The 13,347-nt window shown below is 44.9% G+C and overlaps 1 long non-coding RNA gene across 3 annotated transcripts; it reads right to left on the reverse strand.

The window, feature by feature from the left end:
• Positions 1-925: 925 nt before the first annotated feature.
• Positions 926-10,535, reverse strand: LOC119850081. 3 transcript variants are annotated; one of them, XR_005290688.2, is made up of 4 exons: positions 10,434-10,535; positions 5,431-5,481; positions 4,407-4,515; positions 926-1,996 (listed from the first exon to the last, which is right to left on the reverse strand). It is a non-coding gene; the product is annotated as an uncharacterized LOC119850081 (long non-coding RNA). The 3 variants fall into 3 exon arrangements; XR_005290687.2 differs by lacking the exon at positions 10,434-10,535 and adding an exon at positions 7,045-7,122; XR_005290686.2 differs by lacking the exon at positions 5,431-5,481 and having other exon boundaries at positions 10,434-10,529.
• Between the last annotated feature and the right edge of the window lie 2,812 nt (positions 10,536-13,347).

Consider the following 13,347-nt stretch of genomic DNA (forward strand, 5'->3'; position numbering starts at 1 on the left):
CTGGAAGCAGCCGCAGAGGGACCGGCTTCCAGATAGGGAGGCCACAGGGTTCCATGCACTGCCCCCACCCTGAGCACCGGCTCTGCACTCTCATTGGCCAGTTCCCAGCCAATGGGAGCTGCAGGGGAGGGGGTGCCTGTGGGCAAGAGCTGCGCAGAGCCACTTGCGTACCTCTGCCTAGGAGTCGCACCTGCTGCTGGCCACTTCCGGGGCACAGCTCAGTCCACGGTATCAGGACAGGCGGGAAGCCTGCCTCTGCACCCCAGCTGCGCTGCTGACCAGGAGCTGCCAGAGGTAAGTCCACACCCCAACCTCATACCCCAATCCCCTGCCCTAGCCCTGAGCCTCCCCAAACCCAGAACTGCTTCTTGCACCCCAAATCCCTCATCCTCAACCCCACCCCAGAGCCTGCACACCCAGCTCAGAGCCCTGACCCCCTCCTGCACTTGAACCCCCTCCCACACCCTGTACCCCTCATTTCTGGCCCCACCCTGCAGCCCTCACCCCATCCCATACCCCAAATCCCTCATCCTCAGCGCTGTTGAGTCACAGGCATCAACAATTTTCTTCAACTGGGTCGCCAGAAAAAAAAGTTTGAAAACCACTGCACTAGAGATAGGATAGAAAATGGAGTAAGTGTTCACGTCCACTCCACATAACTTATTCCTAGAAGTATGGGCTGCATCAGATATTTAGGTAATCTAAGTATATTCCTTTTTTCCCCAAAAAGGATTTTAAACTTCTTTGTTCCTTTTTTTTTTTTAAACTTACACAGACCCAGAAATGTATAATCCAACACTAGGAAGTGCTTTTTCAGAGTTGCATCTCAATATCTGAATACCAAAGATCTGAGCATTTGTTTCCCCATTAATTGCAATAAAGATTTTGCATATTTAAGCAGAACCATTCCCACATCAAGTTTTATGACCTTACAGAAATGAAAAACTTCTCAAATGTATTTGATTATATTAATAGAGCCATTAAAAACCACTCTTTACATTGAGTAGTAATGAGGAGAATAGATGAAGACTTTCATATATCTTACACATTAGTGTACAAAGTTTTAACTAAAAATATTAGCCCACGTTATAATATTTATCTTCTCATTGTTCAAAATTGTTTTAGTTTCACCTTGTCTCCTTAAAGAAGAGAAGAGGTTAGAGTTTTGTTTCTCCGGGTCTATTTTAATTCTGTAACAAAACTACTTTACGTGGGGCAGGCTAATGTTTCTACAGACAGCACTCTGTAGGATGTGACTCATCCTCACTGAAGAAATCTAGGCCCAGGCCTCACAGAATAACTCTAAGAGGAATATGTTGGTATCTATTTCCAGTCCCTTAGTCAAGCAGCTCTGCTGATGCTCTCCTAGCAGTAAATTAGCACCCTAAAGGGCAGCTCTGATTTATGAGCTGCACCGAGATGGCATATGGCAGTAACTAACACAATTGAAAGCTACTGAAAAATCTGGAGTTTTTAGGTTCTGTAGGCTGAGTGTGATGTGGGCCAGGATGAGTCCAGAATCTAACAGCTTTCATACACAAGTCATTAATTTGAGTTAAGCGCCCTTCTTCTTCTGGCATTTATTATGAAGGCCTTCTTTTCTATAACCCTATCACCTATAAAAAGATGTGTTTGCTATGAGTTCTAATGCACTCTCTTTCTGGGAATTGTGCCTGACAGGCTCAGGCTACGACACAAGCTACAAGGTCACATACATTTCTCTGTACACACAGTATCACAACAGAGCCTTTGTTAGGAGCTGAACTGGAGCTAGTTTATACAGTGATTTTAAGCACCCCTTTTTTATTCAAAAAGTTCAACCACAAAATATTTTGACGGGATCATAGTAGTCAGCTACATTGTTGCTTTACAGACTGTTGAAGATTTTGATCAGCAGTGACTTGGTGAGAGCTGCTTGTTGTTCATGACCAATTCTTTTTCTTGAAAACCTCCTAGCAGTTCAATGGAGAAAGAAATTCCCCATCTTCTGGGATTGCTGTACAAAAAGCACAAAGAGCCAATGGCAATGATTCTAGGGGAGAGGGGTGAGATCAGCTACATGAAACTGCTAGGAATTTGACCGAGTCCGAGCCTGAAAGTCTTGTGACCGTGGACATCGGACTTGCTGAAGAACAGTTATGTTTACGAAAATCTTGGCTTTTGTTTTGAGAGTTCACTTCTAGCCTCCTTTCAATTATAGCCTTAATCATACAATAAAATAAAATAGATGGCTGAGGTTTAAAGTGACCGAGCTTCACGTCTGCAGAAGACCCTCTAAACACTTACCCTAAAACGAGTTAAGTTTGTGGGAGGAGGGAATATCCCAAAGAATCACTTTACTAACCCTTCCAAAAGTCCTTAGGCTGTTCCTGAACATAGGAGTGTGAACATAGGGGACAAGGATGTCATTTGGGGCATGAAAATGGTTTTGAAAGCCTGCCAAAAATGTTAAGTCCAGGTGAATTACAGGGCTTCTTTCTTCCAAAGGTGTCCTCAAGAAGGGGAACGTGTGTAGGTGGGGTAGGAATTTGATGGGAAGAACATACCTCAAAGGGATGTCTAGAGGGGAAGAGGAGGTCTAATGCTTGGGGAAGCAGGGTATGTAATAACAGACAGAACTGGAAGCCATGCTGTGGGGAGGGAGAGAATGAATAGCAAGATGGTTGTCATGGAAGAAGATAGGGAATTTACAATGGCTCATTACTGAAAGGGAGGGCCAGGTATGTCTCGAGACAAAGCATGGACTCTGCTGGGGAGAGGTAATTAGTCGGGATAAGTACTAATGAGAGAGAGGACATCTGGGAAGATGGGTGTCTCTTGGGGAAGGAGTACATATAGTCTTGACAAGTACAGGCCAAGCTGCCTATAGCCTTCCCAGTCCTGCTATCCTTGGAGGGAGTGGACAGCCACTAGCAGCCTCCCCTTTAAGATTTTTGCTATAGCAGAGGCTGGTGGCTCATGCTACCTCACTTGTAGTTGACAGCTTAACTTTATTGAACTGCTTGGAGTCTCACCAATCTTGGAACTAGAGTTCATTATACATAATTCACACGGGCTACTGGAATCTATATTGGAACCGTTCACAAAGCATTCACTGTCTAAAACCAGCAGTAGTACTTGATAACTTTGAATGGCTTATACATTTACAATGAAATGCCTTTAAAAATGAAATATACATAACCTAGTGGTTTCTGGCATCAACATGTAAAGCCATATACTGATGTCAACCTCTATTTTTTCCCCAGCCTAATAGGATACTTTTTATAATTTCTAACTTTTTTTAAAGGTTTGAGAAACATGCTTATGTAGTCACAGCAAAAGTCCTGCAGTTACTTTGGTGGTCCTAAAGGAGGTTATAAAACTTTTAACAAACTAAGAAACTGATTACAAATATAAAATTGTATACTCTAAGAAATGCAGCTTGCTGACAACTTTTAATAACAGGAACTCTTAAAAATTTCAAGTGAATTTGTTCAATTGTCTGAAGCTACAGCAAACCCAAGCAGTTAATGCACCAAGGAAGGTGAACAGTCAAACACCATTAATTAATGATGCAAGAACATGTTTCACAGGCTGGGATCTCTTAAACCAAGTGGTCTGCTGGAAAGCTGTGTTCACTTAGAAGTCATTAGACTTCTGCCTTCCCTATTCTCCCATAATCTTACCTACTTAAGCTTGACTAGATCGGTCAAATTCTTTAATAGCAGATGGTTTTAGAGCCTTTCAATAAACATATCCATGTGCTACTCACTTCCATACATGACATTAAATCTGAATCAATTTGGCAAAAAGTGAACCAGATATAATAGAATTCAATGAAGTTTGAGACAACCTGGTTTCAGAGCCTGAGGGGGGAACATCTACGCTGCTATTTTTCACACCGTAGCGCAAGCCTGAGTTTGTGGACCCAAGCTCTGAGATTTGCTGCCGTGGCTAACTTTTGCAGTGTAGACATACTGTTAGCGTCTAATAGAGCATAGCACTATATGGATGCATTGTCTACTTCAAGCATTGGGACTGACTTCAATTATCCTTTGTATCAGGCTCTGATTAAAGTTTGTAGAATGCTCAGAGCCTGATACAAAGGATAATTGAAGTCAGTCCCAATGCTTGAAGTAGACAATGCATCCATATAGTGCTATGCTCTATTAGACGCTAACAGTATGTCTACACTGCAAAAGTTAGCCACGGCAGCAAATCTCAGAGCTTGGGTCCACAAACTCAGGCTTGCGCTACGGTGTGAAAAATAGCAGCGTAGATGTTCCCCCCTCAGGCTCTGAAACCAGGTCTCAGAGCCAGAGCATTTTTAGCACTTTAGCTTGAGCCTGAGTCCGTAGACCTGGGCTCTAAGACCCTATGTCATGGACGATTTTTGCATTGTAGACATATCCTAAGAAATGACTTACATGTTTCTGGATCTCGGCACAGGTATAGAATGACTTTCAAAGGTGTTGAGCACTCAATTCCAATGGGTGTCGCAGGTTCTGAACTCTGGGCGAGATCTTATAGGTATTACTTAGGCAAAAAATGAACATGGAATTTCAATAGGAATCTTGGCTAGTAAAGAATGCAGGATTTAGTGCAATAATTGAGTTTAATTGGGACCAATGACTGTTCACCCCAAATGCGCTTGACTTTTTTTTTTAACCCTTCCCATCCTTTTTCCAGCAAGGAGCGTAGATGTGCCTTGAATGCACTGTATATTTGCCTCCTCCACCCTTCTGATAACTGATTCCATGACTCCCATTCCCTTGTTCTACCCTGAATTGCCTATTTACTCATAAGATTGTTAGACCCTTCTTAATACTGGCAAGGATGCAAAACTTAGATACTGGCTTTATCAATCTACTTATTAATTTTGAAATTGTCTATTAGGTGACAAAAGTTCCTATTTTACTTTTCATTGAGAATGAGTCTGACTCCAGGGCATCAGTAAATGTTTCTCACATGTTGGAGTCATACAAAATAGGGAAGGTATACATCTCTATCTGGAATGGAAAAAAATGAGCAAGCACATCAGGGTGGTCCTCTTAGGAACAGAGTGAAGGCATGCCTCCTAGAAAAATTCAGATCTGATAACCTGTTAAGAGGGGATGATGCAAAGATCATTTATTGTCTGAACCTTGGAGAGTAAAATGCTAAAAGAAATAGCCAAAGAGGAAGCTGGTTGTTATACTGATAGGTATAGCATGTACTGACTCCTGCAGTTAAGAATTCTAAAGGATTATTTTCAAACATTTGCTTATAGGAAGGGGAAGATCACTGCTACCCTGCTCCGATGAGCCAGGGAGAGGTCTCTCTGCTTCTAGGTAACCAGCACTTCCCCTTCCGCAGATCTCTTCAACTTTCCTCCCTTCTCAGCTGGTACAAGTGAGAGCTCCCCTACCTGTTTCAATCTGCTTCAAGCACCACTAATTGTCAAACTTTTACCTTCTAAGATGAAATTTAGCATACTTGTTGTCAGACTGGAAACAAAGATGCCTGGAAAGTGTGAGGAAAAAATGGTTCAGCCACATTGAAAAATAAAAATGAAATATATTTAGTATAAGAGATGCCACTAGAGCTGTTCATAGAATAAGGCAGGGTTCCTGCAGACAAAATAATATGTATTTACCTACTGTACAATAGTGCATATGCATAAGAGCACAAAGTTACAGCACTCTCATGAAAGGTAAGATTTGAACAGAGGTCTCCCTTCTCCCCCTCCAGCAGAGGAACAGGGCCCTGAACCTAGATCTCCAACATCCTAGGTGAGTGCTCTACCCAGTGGGCTAGAAGTTATATGGTGGATATTTGTTAGTCTCTAAGGTGCCACAAGTACTCCTTTTCTTTATGGTGGATACCATCACCACCATCTCTTCCAGGCCCATTTTGAATGGGACCTTGGCCTCTGAGCATGCCTACCAGATTTGGCCCCATGTGCAACATAGGTGTTTGCCTGCCTATCTTCCCCCAATTTCTGAATTGCACTAGGATTAGAGAAGAGACGGGTGTCTAGACACCTAGACAGTGGCACATCCAGAGGCAGAAACTTAGGCAGGAGTGGCAAGTTCTATGGGCCCGTGGTGCCTGGCCACCAGGAATATTCCTGGCCCGAGGATATTTGAGGCTGGGTCTCTTCCTCGGTCACACCTTTCACCCCGGGTGATTTAAAATGGCCTGGTGCCCCCACCCACCACCAACGGCAGCGCAGCGGAGCTGAGTGGCTTCCTGCCTGCTTGCTCCATGTGTGGCTGCTGACCCCTGAGCAGGGTGGGCCTGTGTTTACATGTGCTGCTCCCATTCCAAGCGCCCCTGCTGCCAATAGGAAGCTGTGGGGACAGTGCCTGGGGGTAGCAGCGCATGGAGGGCCCCTGGCCTGCCCTGCCTAGGAGTCTCAGGTAAGCGCCACACCCCTTCCCAGAGTCTGCACCCTCACCCCTTTCCCACACACCCCCTAATTTCCCCCCAGAGCCCAAACTCCCTTCCGCTTCCCACACATACCCTCCTGCTTCCAAACTTCTTCCCAGAGCCTGCACCCCTCCTATACCCCCACCTCTGCCCCAGCCTGCACCCATCACCCAAACTGTCTCAGAGCATGCCCCCCACCCCCTTCCCACACACCCTCTCCTGCCCCCAAACTCCCTCCCAGAGCTTACACCTCAGCCCTCTGCACTCCCTCCCTGAGCCTGCATCCCCACCCCTTGCCCCAGCCCAGAGCCTGCACCCAAACTCCTTCCAGAGCCCGCTGTATCCCCATACCCTGCCCCAGCCTAGAGTCTGCACCCAAACTCCATCCCAGAGCCTGAAACACATACCCTTTCTCCCACCCAAACACCCTCCCAGAGCCCAACCTCTCACCCCTTCTGCACCCCTCCTGCTCTCCAATCCCCTACCCCAGGCCAGGGCCTGCACCCCAGACCTCCTCCCCCAACCCAAACTCCCTCCCAGAGCCTTAGGCAGGTTGGGGGCAGAAATTTTTTTTTGTGGGGGGGGAGGTTCTGGGCACCACCAAAGTTTCTACAAACCTGCTACGCCTGAACTTAGGTGCCTAGAACCTCTTACCTTGAAAACTTAGTGAGTTTAGTCACTTATAGAGTTTAGCAAGAGCTGTGAGGACCAGAATAGAGTCTACAAGTGGGACTTTAGGCATCTAAACTGAAGATTTAGATGTCAAAGTACCTTTGTGGATCAGCTGTCACTAATTTAGCAGTGAGTATCAAAGGAGCTATATAAATCTCAATTATCTGAAGAACCCAAATTGCTTGATGAATGACATTCTTTGGAAGAGCATTTGATACTTAATTGCTGTTGAGATGGCTGCTTCTTTCTAAAGCATCTCTCGTGCAACTACTTATTTGTATAAAGTAGAGTAGCTGTAGGCAATAACCTTTGAAGAAATTAAGGGAAGTCCCACCTCATTATTTCAGGAAGGGTGAAGGAGTTTGAATTCTATTGGCTTTTGTGGGAATATTTATTAATATATATGCAATAGGGAGATTTCTAAAAGAATGCTAAGGTTTGAGGTTGGTAAGAAAGCTTAATGTAGTGTAAAATACTAAACATGAGGGTGTCAGAATCCGGTTCTTCGCAAGTCAAAATAATTAAAAAACAAACAAAAAAACAAACCTACTCACACACCCTGCAAAGCCTTACTCCCCTTCTTATTCAGTTGTAACATTGTCAATCCACTTTCTATTTAATAATTTTAAAGGTAACTTACTCCATCTTATTCTCTTTCTTCCTGGCTTCATACCAAATTTTCTTTTTTTAACATAGATAATGGAACTATTTTTCCTGCGCAGTTTTCTGTCTGATCCCTCTTTCCTTCTCTGCCTGATGATGTCCTTTTTTTTCCCTCCACTTTTCTCTCTCTTTCCCCTACCAGCCACAGATATTCAACTGAGCAGAGACTTTTTCCTCCCTTATTACATAAAGAGTTGCAAATCTATGAACTCTGATCTCTCACTCCCCTTCTCCAAGAAGGTGTCTTGACTAGGCTGCAGAGTAGCAGCCATGTTAGTCTGTATCCACAAAAAGAAAAGGAGTACTTGTGGCACCTTAGAGACTAACAAATTTATTTGAGCATAAGCTTTCGTGCATCCGATGAAGTGAGCTGTAGCTCACAAAAGCTTATGCTCAAATAAATTTGTAAGTCTCTAAGGTGCCACAAGAACTCCTTTTCTTTTTTGACTAGGCTGTCACCAGTGAGGAGCAAGTGACTGAAAAAGCCCCACCAAGCTCATTCCAAGTATATTAGCCTTAGGCGAAAGGAGTTTTCACACCCTTCCTATATCTGCAATAAGAAAAGGAGTACTTGTGGCACCATAGAGACTAACAAATTTATTAGAGCATAAGCTTTTGTGAGTTAAATAAATTTGTTAGTCTCTAAGGTGCCACAAGTACTCCTTTTCTTTTTGCGAATACAGACTAACACGGCTGCTACTCTGAAAATATATCCGCAATGGGGCATGTTAGCTCTTAATCTTTATGCTCCTGGTGAGAAGGTTGTGTGTGGGGGGGTGAATATTCATGGAATATAAATAGAAAATAGGTATAAGAAAATTTGCATTGATTTTCCTACTGCAAGACTTCCTTTTTAAACTTAGCACTTCCTCTGTGTAGCCCTACATATGGAATGCTGACAGGGCAGCTTGCTGAATATTGCTTGAAGCAAATGTTCCATTCATCTCATTAAGCAAAATAATCAGTGGCTTTTCTAAATAGCTGGTTGAATTCTCGTGTAATAGTCATAATTAGAGACCTAACAGTGTTTTAATTAAAAAAAATGCAAACAAGTGATCTGATTTTGAGTAGTGCTGGGCACCTGCTACTCTCCATTACAGCTGGTCTATTAGCACCTGTGCTGAATTGCTCTCATGAATTCATTAATGAATTCATTATGAGGAAGGCATGAGACAGACTCAGTGAGGCTAAATTCTTCATTAATTTTACAGTTTGTCCAATGCTACTGAAGTTAATTTGGGATGTTAGTGGAGAATTGCTCCCCATTATATAGATGTATACAATGATGCAGAAAACACAAAGGCAGGAACTGAAAGGATCACAAAATATATCAGCCCGGGTATTTCCAAACTGTGGACCTGATGCTGAGCACCTGCTAATCCCATTAACTGATTCAAGAAAATCTGTTTTCACCCACACAGCCATTCAGTTATGTTTCCTAGCTCTAGGGACCAAAATGTAGTGTTCATCTTTCTTCCTCTAGCTGCACCTGTTCCAAATCCCTCTATCAGGCTGGCTTGGTATTCATTCCCACAGGAGCTGATGGGGAAGGAGTTAATGTGCCGAGAACAGGGAAATGTTTGCAGGAGGATGGAGAGGAACTGGTGTTGCTCTCAGCAAGGGCAATCAAAAAGCGAGTGACATCCTTGATCCCTGCGGGCTCATATTGTCACAACAGGGCTCGGTAGTTAAAAAAAAAAAAAAAAAAAAGCTTCTACTCCCTATGGCACCAGCAGCTGAACAGTAAATATCACACTGACAGGTTTCAGAGTAGCAGCCGTGTTAGTCTGTATTCGCAAAAAGAAAAGGAGTACTTGTGGCACCTTAGAGACTAACAAATTTATTAAAGCATAAGCTTTCGTGAGCACGCTGAATATCACACACATTTCATCCTGTCCCTGCTGGGGCCCTCCTGTGGCTGCCTGGCTGGCCCAGTTCATATAGTGTCTATTCTCACTCCTTGTTTCAGTAGCCCTATACTGCTACTGTTTTGCATCTCTGAGTGGAATGAGCAATGACTGAGGCGAGAGGAGTAACCACCTGTCAGCTTCTTACCTAGCCTCAGCAGAGCAGCAGGAATTGGCAGGAGCCTGCTAGCCCACCCAGCGGGAGCAACTAGTCCCTCTTTTATGCCAAAGCACCAGTATTAGCTCTCTCTCTTCTCAATGCCTAAGTAAGAAGATGGAATGGGATGAAAAAGTAGGAGCCCCACTGGACCAATCCCCATGTCTGCGTGAAGGGGCATGCTATCAGCCAAGGCACTGGTAGGGGCAGGAGTGACTAATGAGAACCCTAGACACTAGCTGTCCTAGTGTATGGAGGGGGATAGCAAACAGCTGAAGCTTGTTAGTCTCCCTGGACTATAGAAAAAGAAGTGATCCTAGGAGCAGGGCTTTATAGCTGGAGTGGTAAAAACCCTCTCCTTCAGGGGGGAATATATACTAAGGAGGGATTATAAACTTGGGTTTTTTTTTCTTTCCCAAATAGGTTTTAAATTTGGAAAAGAAACCTGCAAAGCCTGCATCCCTAGAGCATGCATATAAGCCTACTGGACATTATGTTAGAGAAAAGACAGCTTCAAAAGGATTGTAGCTTGCAGACTAGCTACAACCTCTATTCCATTTTGTTCTCCTTTGCTGTGGGGAGAAAAACAAGTTGCTAGGAGGCAAGTAAGTATGGGATGGGAAAGAGTAAAAGCTGCTACTAACCTTTCTTGGGGTGAGTTGGAATCTCTTTTCAGCCATAATAGGTTCCTCTAAACTTCTATCATACCTGCTGGGAGTAGGGTGTAGAGTGGCTGTGCACTGCCATGCTCAGGAATAACTATTTAAAAGCCTAGTCATAAATTGGTGGCTAATATAGTTAATAAGAGGGGGGGGGATCCTCTTATTAATTGTAACCTCTGTGGAGCAGAGACAATTATTTCAGTTGTGCTTGGCACTGTACTAAATTCTTATCACGGCTTCTAGCTGCTTCTGTGGTCCAATCTACATATAAGTTGAGACGTGAGTAAAGCAAAAAGACGGAAAGAAAAACAAAGTAACAGTGAGGCAGTTATGACTGATGTAATAAGCAGTGGTCAATACACACTGCTGTCAAGAAACTTGTAGGCATAGTTCTATGGGTGGAGGTGCTCTAGGAAAAGACTTGAAGAAGGAACTGAAGAGATTCCTAGCTTGGACTCTAACTACCATTGCCTATGCTATACCTATTTTGGGGGGATAACTAGAGAATTTCTGTCACCATCATTGTCAGTCAAGCACTTTTTACCAACATCAAATCTTTTAGTTTAAAAAAGAACTCAAGGTGTGGCAAAAAAAAAAATCATCCTAAATCAACGTCTCCAGGGAGGCACTTTCACATTCACAAGTAAAATGAGTGTAATGGCTTCAATTTGAAGCCAAGAGGGGACCACAAAATTACCACAGTTTAATAATAAATGATCATTTCTGTTTGGCAGCAGTTGTGGACAGGGCAGCAGTGAGCTGCATAAAGTGTGCTATGTAAGGTCATTTGTGTTCATGTCAGAATTAAACCTCCATTCATTCAAGGAAGGGGTGGGGGTTACATTATTAGCATGGATAAAACTGTATTAGCTAGTGGCGCAATCTGCAAGACAAAGATTGGATTCAATTTAAATCTGGAATTTAAAATGTTCAATAGTCCTTAGTGACCACCCAAGGAGGCGTCCTTTAACAATGGATTAAAGAACATTTTCCTGGAAACCTAGGAGAAACTATAAAGTGGATGTGATTGTTAGTGCAGCTTTCAGTGTAGACAGGTGTTTCCTGTAAAACACTTTCTAAGTAAAACATAATGCAATTCAACCTTCAGCACCTCTAGCTTTTAAAGCTTGCTTGCTTGCAATGACAGCTAGTGCTTGGTTTAGTTGGAACACTGGCTTGTTTTTTTTTTATTATTATTAAATGCAGGCTGTTATAAATACTTATGAGCCTCTGTGAACAATAAATTCAGGCTGAAGTGAAGGAAGCATGTGATCTATTTAAATACTTTAACATGTTCATCATCAGAACACTGGGTGAACCAGATGCTCCTTTATGCAAAGGGAGAGAAGTGAGAGAGGCAGCTGGCAGAGCAGCCTTCACCTTCTGGAGCAAACAGTGTGGATCCCACAGGATGAACAGCACCATGCACTAGGTGAGCGCTATGGGGTCTACCCACTCGCCATACTCAAGGTGGGCTCCAATTTGGATGACACAAGCCAGGGCCAACCTCCTGTGCACCAGCTGGTTTCTGGAGTCTTCTGCAGGAGGATCAGAGTACCCTCGGCCCAAACATGGGAGAGTACCTGACACTTGAGGACACTCGCCTACAGCTCTCAGTGTTGGACCTTCTTTGGGGCCATGGAAGCAAGCTCAGCAGGGGCCTCCTCTTGAAAGGAGGGAAAGAGCTGGGCCGTGACTTATGTTTATCACACTTACTTTTTGAGACTAGCACCCAGCCCTCATGGGTGATAACAAAAGGAGGGCTAGCAGGGGAAGGCTTGGCAGGTAAGGATGGCAGGATGGGGGTGAAAGAGAACATGACAAGGGAAGGCCTTCCTCTAAGGGAGGACTCTCCCTTGCCCCTCATCACACATGCACCCCTCAAGGACCCAGCCAGATGGCTATCAAAGGCTGGATCTGCCTGCTCAGCCAGGCAGGACAAGGATCGCTCCTGCTGCCCAAGGGGATTTGGCAGATGTCAGCTTTAGATGGGGGAAGGGAGCTGGATGGGAAAGGTTGCCAACAGTGGTGGTGCTGCTGCTGCTGTCCTGAGGCCCAGGAAGGCCTAGTGCCCCCTCCTTGCTGGGCTAAGGGGGATTACCTATGGACATGCCTCAGTGCTTGCCAAGGGAAGCAAAGAGCCTTCCCCAGCAAATAATGTAGAAGACCCCTGATGGGCACCATGAATGACCCCTCCAGGCTGCATCAGTACCATATGCCATTGCTGGTAGCTGGAGGGTGTCCCCTCAGCATAAAGATCATCTGAAGGAGGGCCGGCTCCTCACAGCCCTGTGGCAGCAAGGTGATATGGGAGACCAGCTTTCCCATGGCAGAGAGAAGAAGCAGAAGAGCAGTGTTAGGAAGGAAGGGTGGGACAGAGGGGAAAACCACCCCTAGGCCCAGATCCTCCAGAGTCTTAAGGGGGGGGGGGGGATGACGACAAAGACACCTTCCACTGAGATGCCCTTCTCCACATCCACCTGGGCAGCAACCTCCACTGCCAGGGGGAAGATGGCCTCCAAGATGTCTGGGCAGGCCACCTCCACAGCTGCGAGCCCTGCTACTTGTGCCGCTGCTGCTGCCACATGTAGGTGTCAGTGGGGGGTAGGGTCGTTCTGAAGGAAGAAGCAGTGGTGTGCGGAGGGGCTGTGGCAGATGGAATGGTAGGCCCAGCCATAGCCACATGGGTGAATGCCCCCTCAGCTGGAGGAGCTGTAACCCCCCAGTGGTGGAAGGAATGGAAAAGGAGGGGCATAGCCAAGGCAGCTGTTGTGGAAGGGGGCTTCCAGGCAGGGCCCTAGCCAGTCCCTTTTGGCCAGCTGAGGCAGCTGCACAAGTGGTGGCAGCTGTGAAGTCCCCACTTGTACCTGCTATTGGGGTTAGGAAGGCACCTGGA

The sequence above is a fragment of the Dermochelys coriacea genome, chromosome 1 (assembly GCF_009764565.3).
Source record: "Dermochelys coriacea isolate rDerCor1 chromosome 1, rDerCor1.pri.v4, whole genome shotgun sequence".
NCBI lineage: Eukaryota > Metazoa > Chordata > Testudines > Dermochelyidae > Dermochelys > Dermochelys coriacea.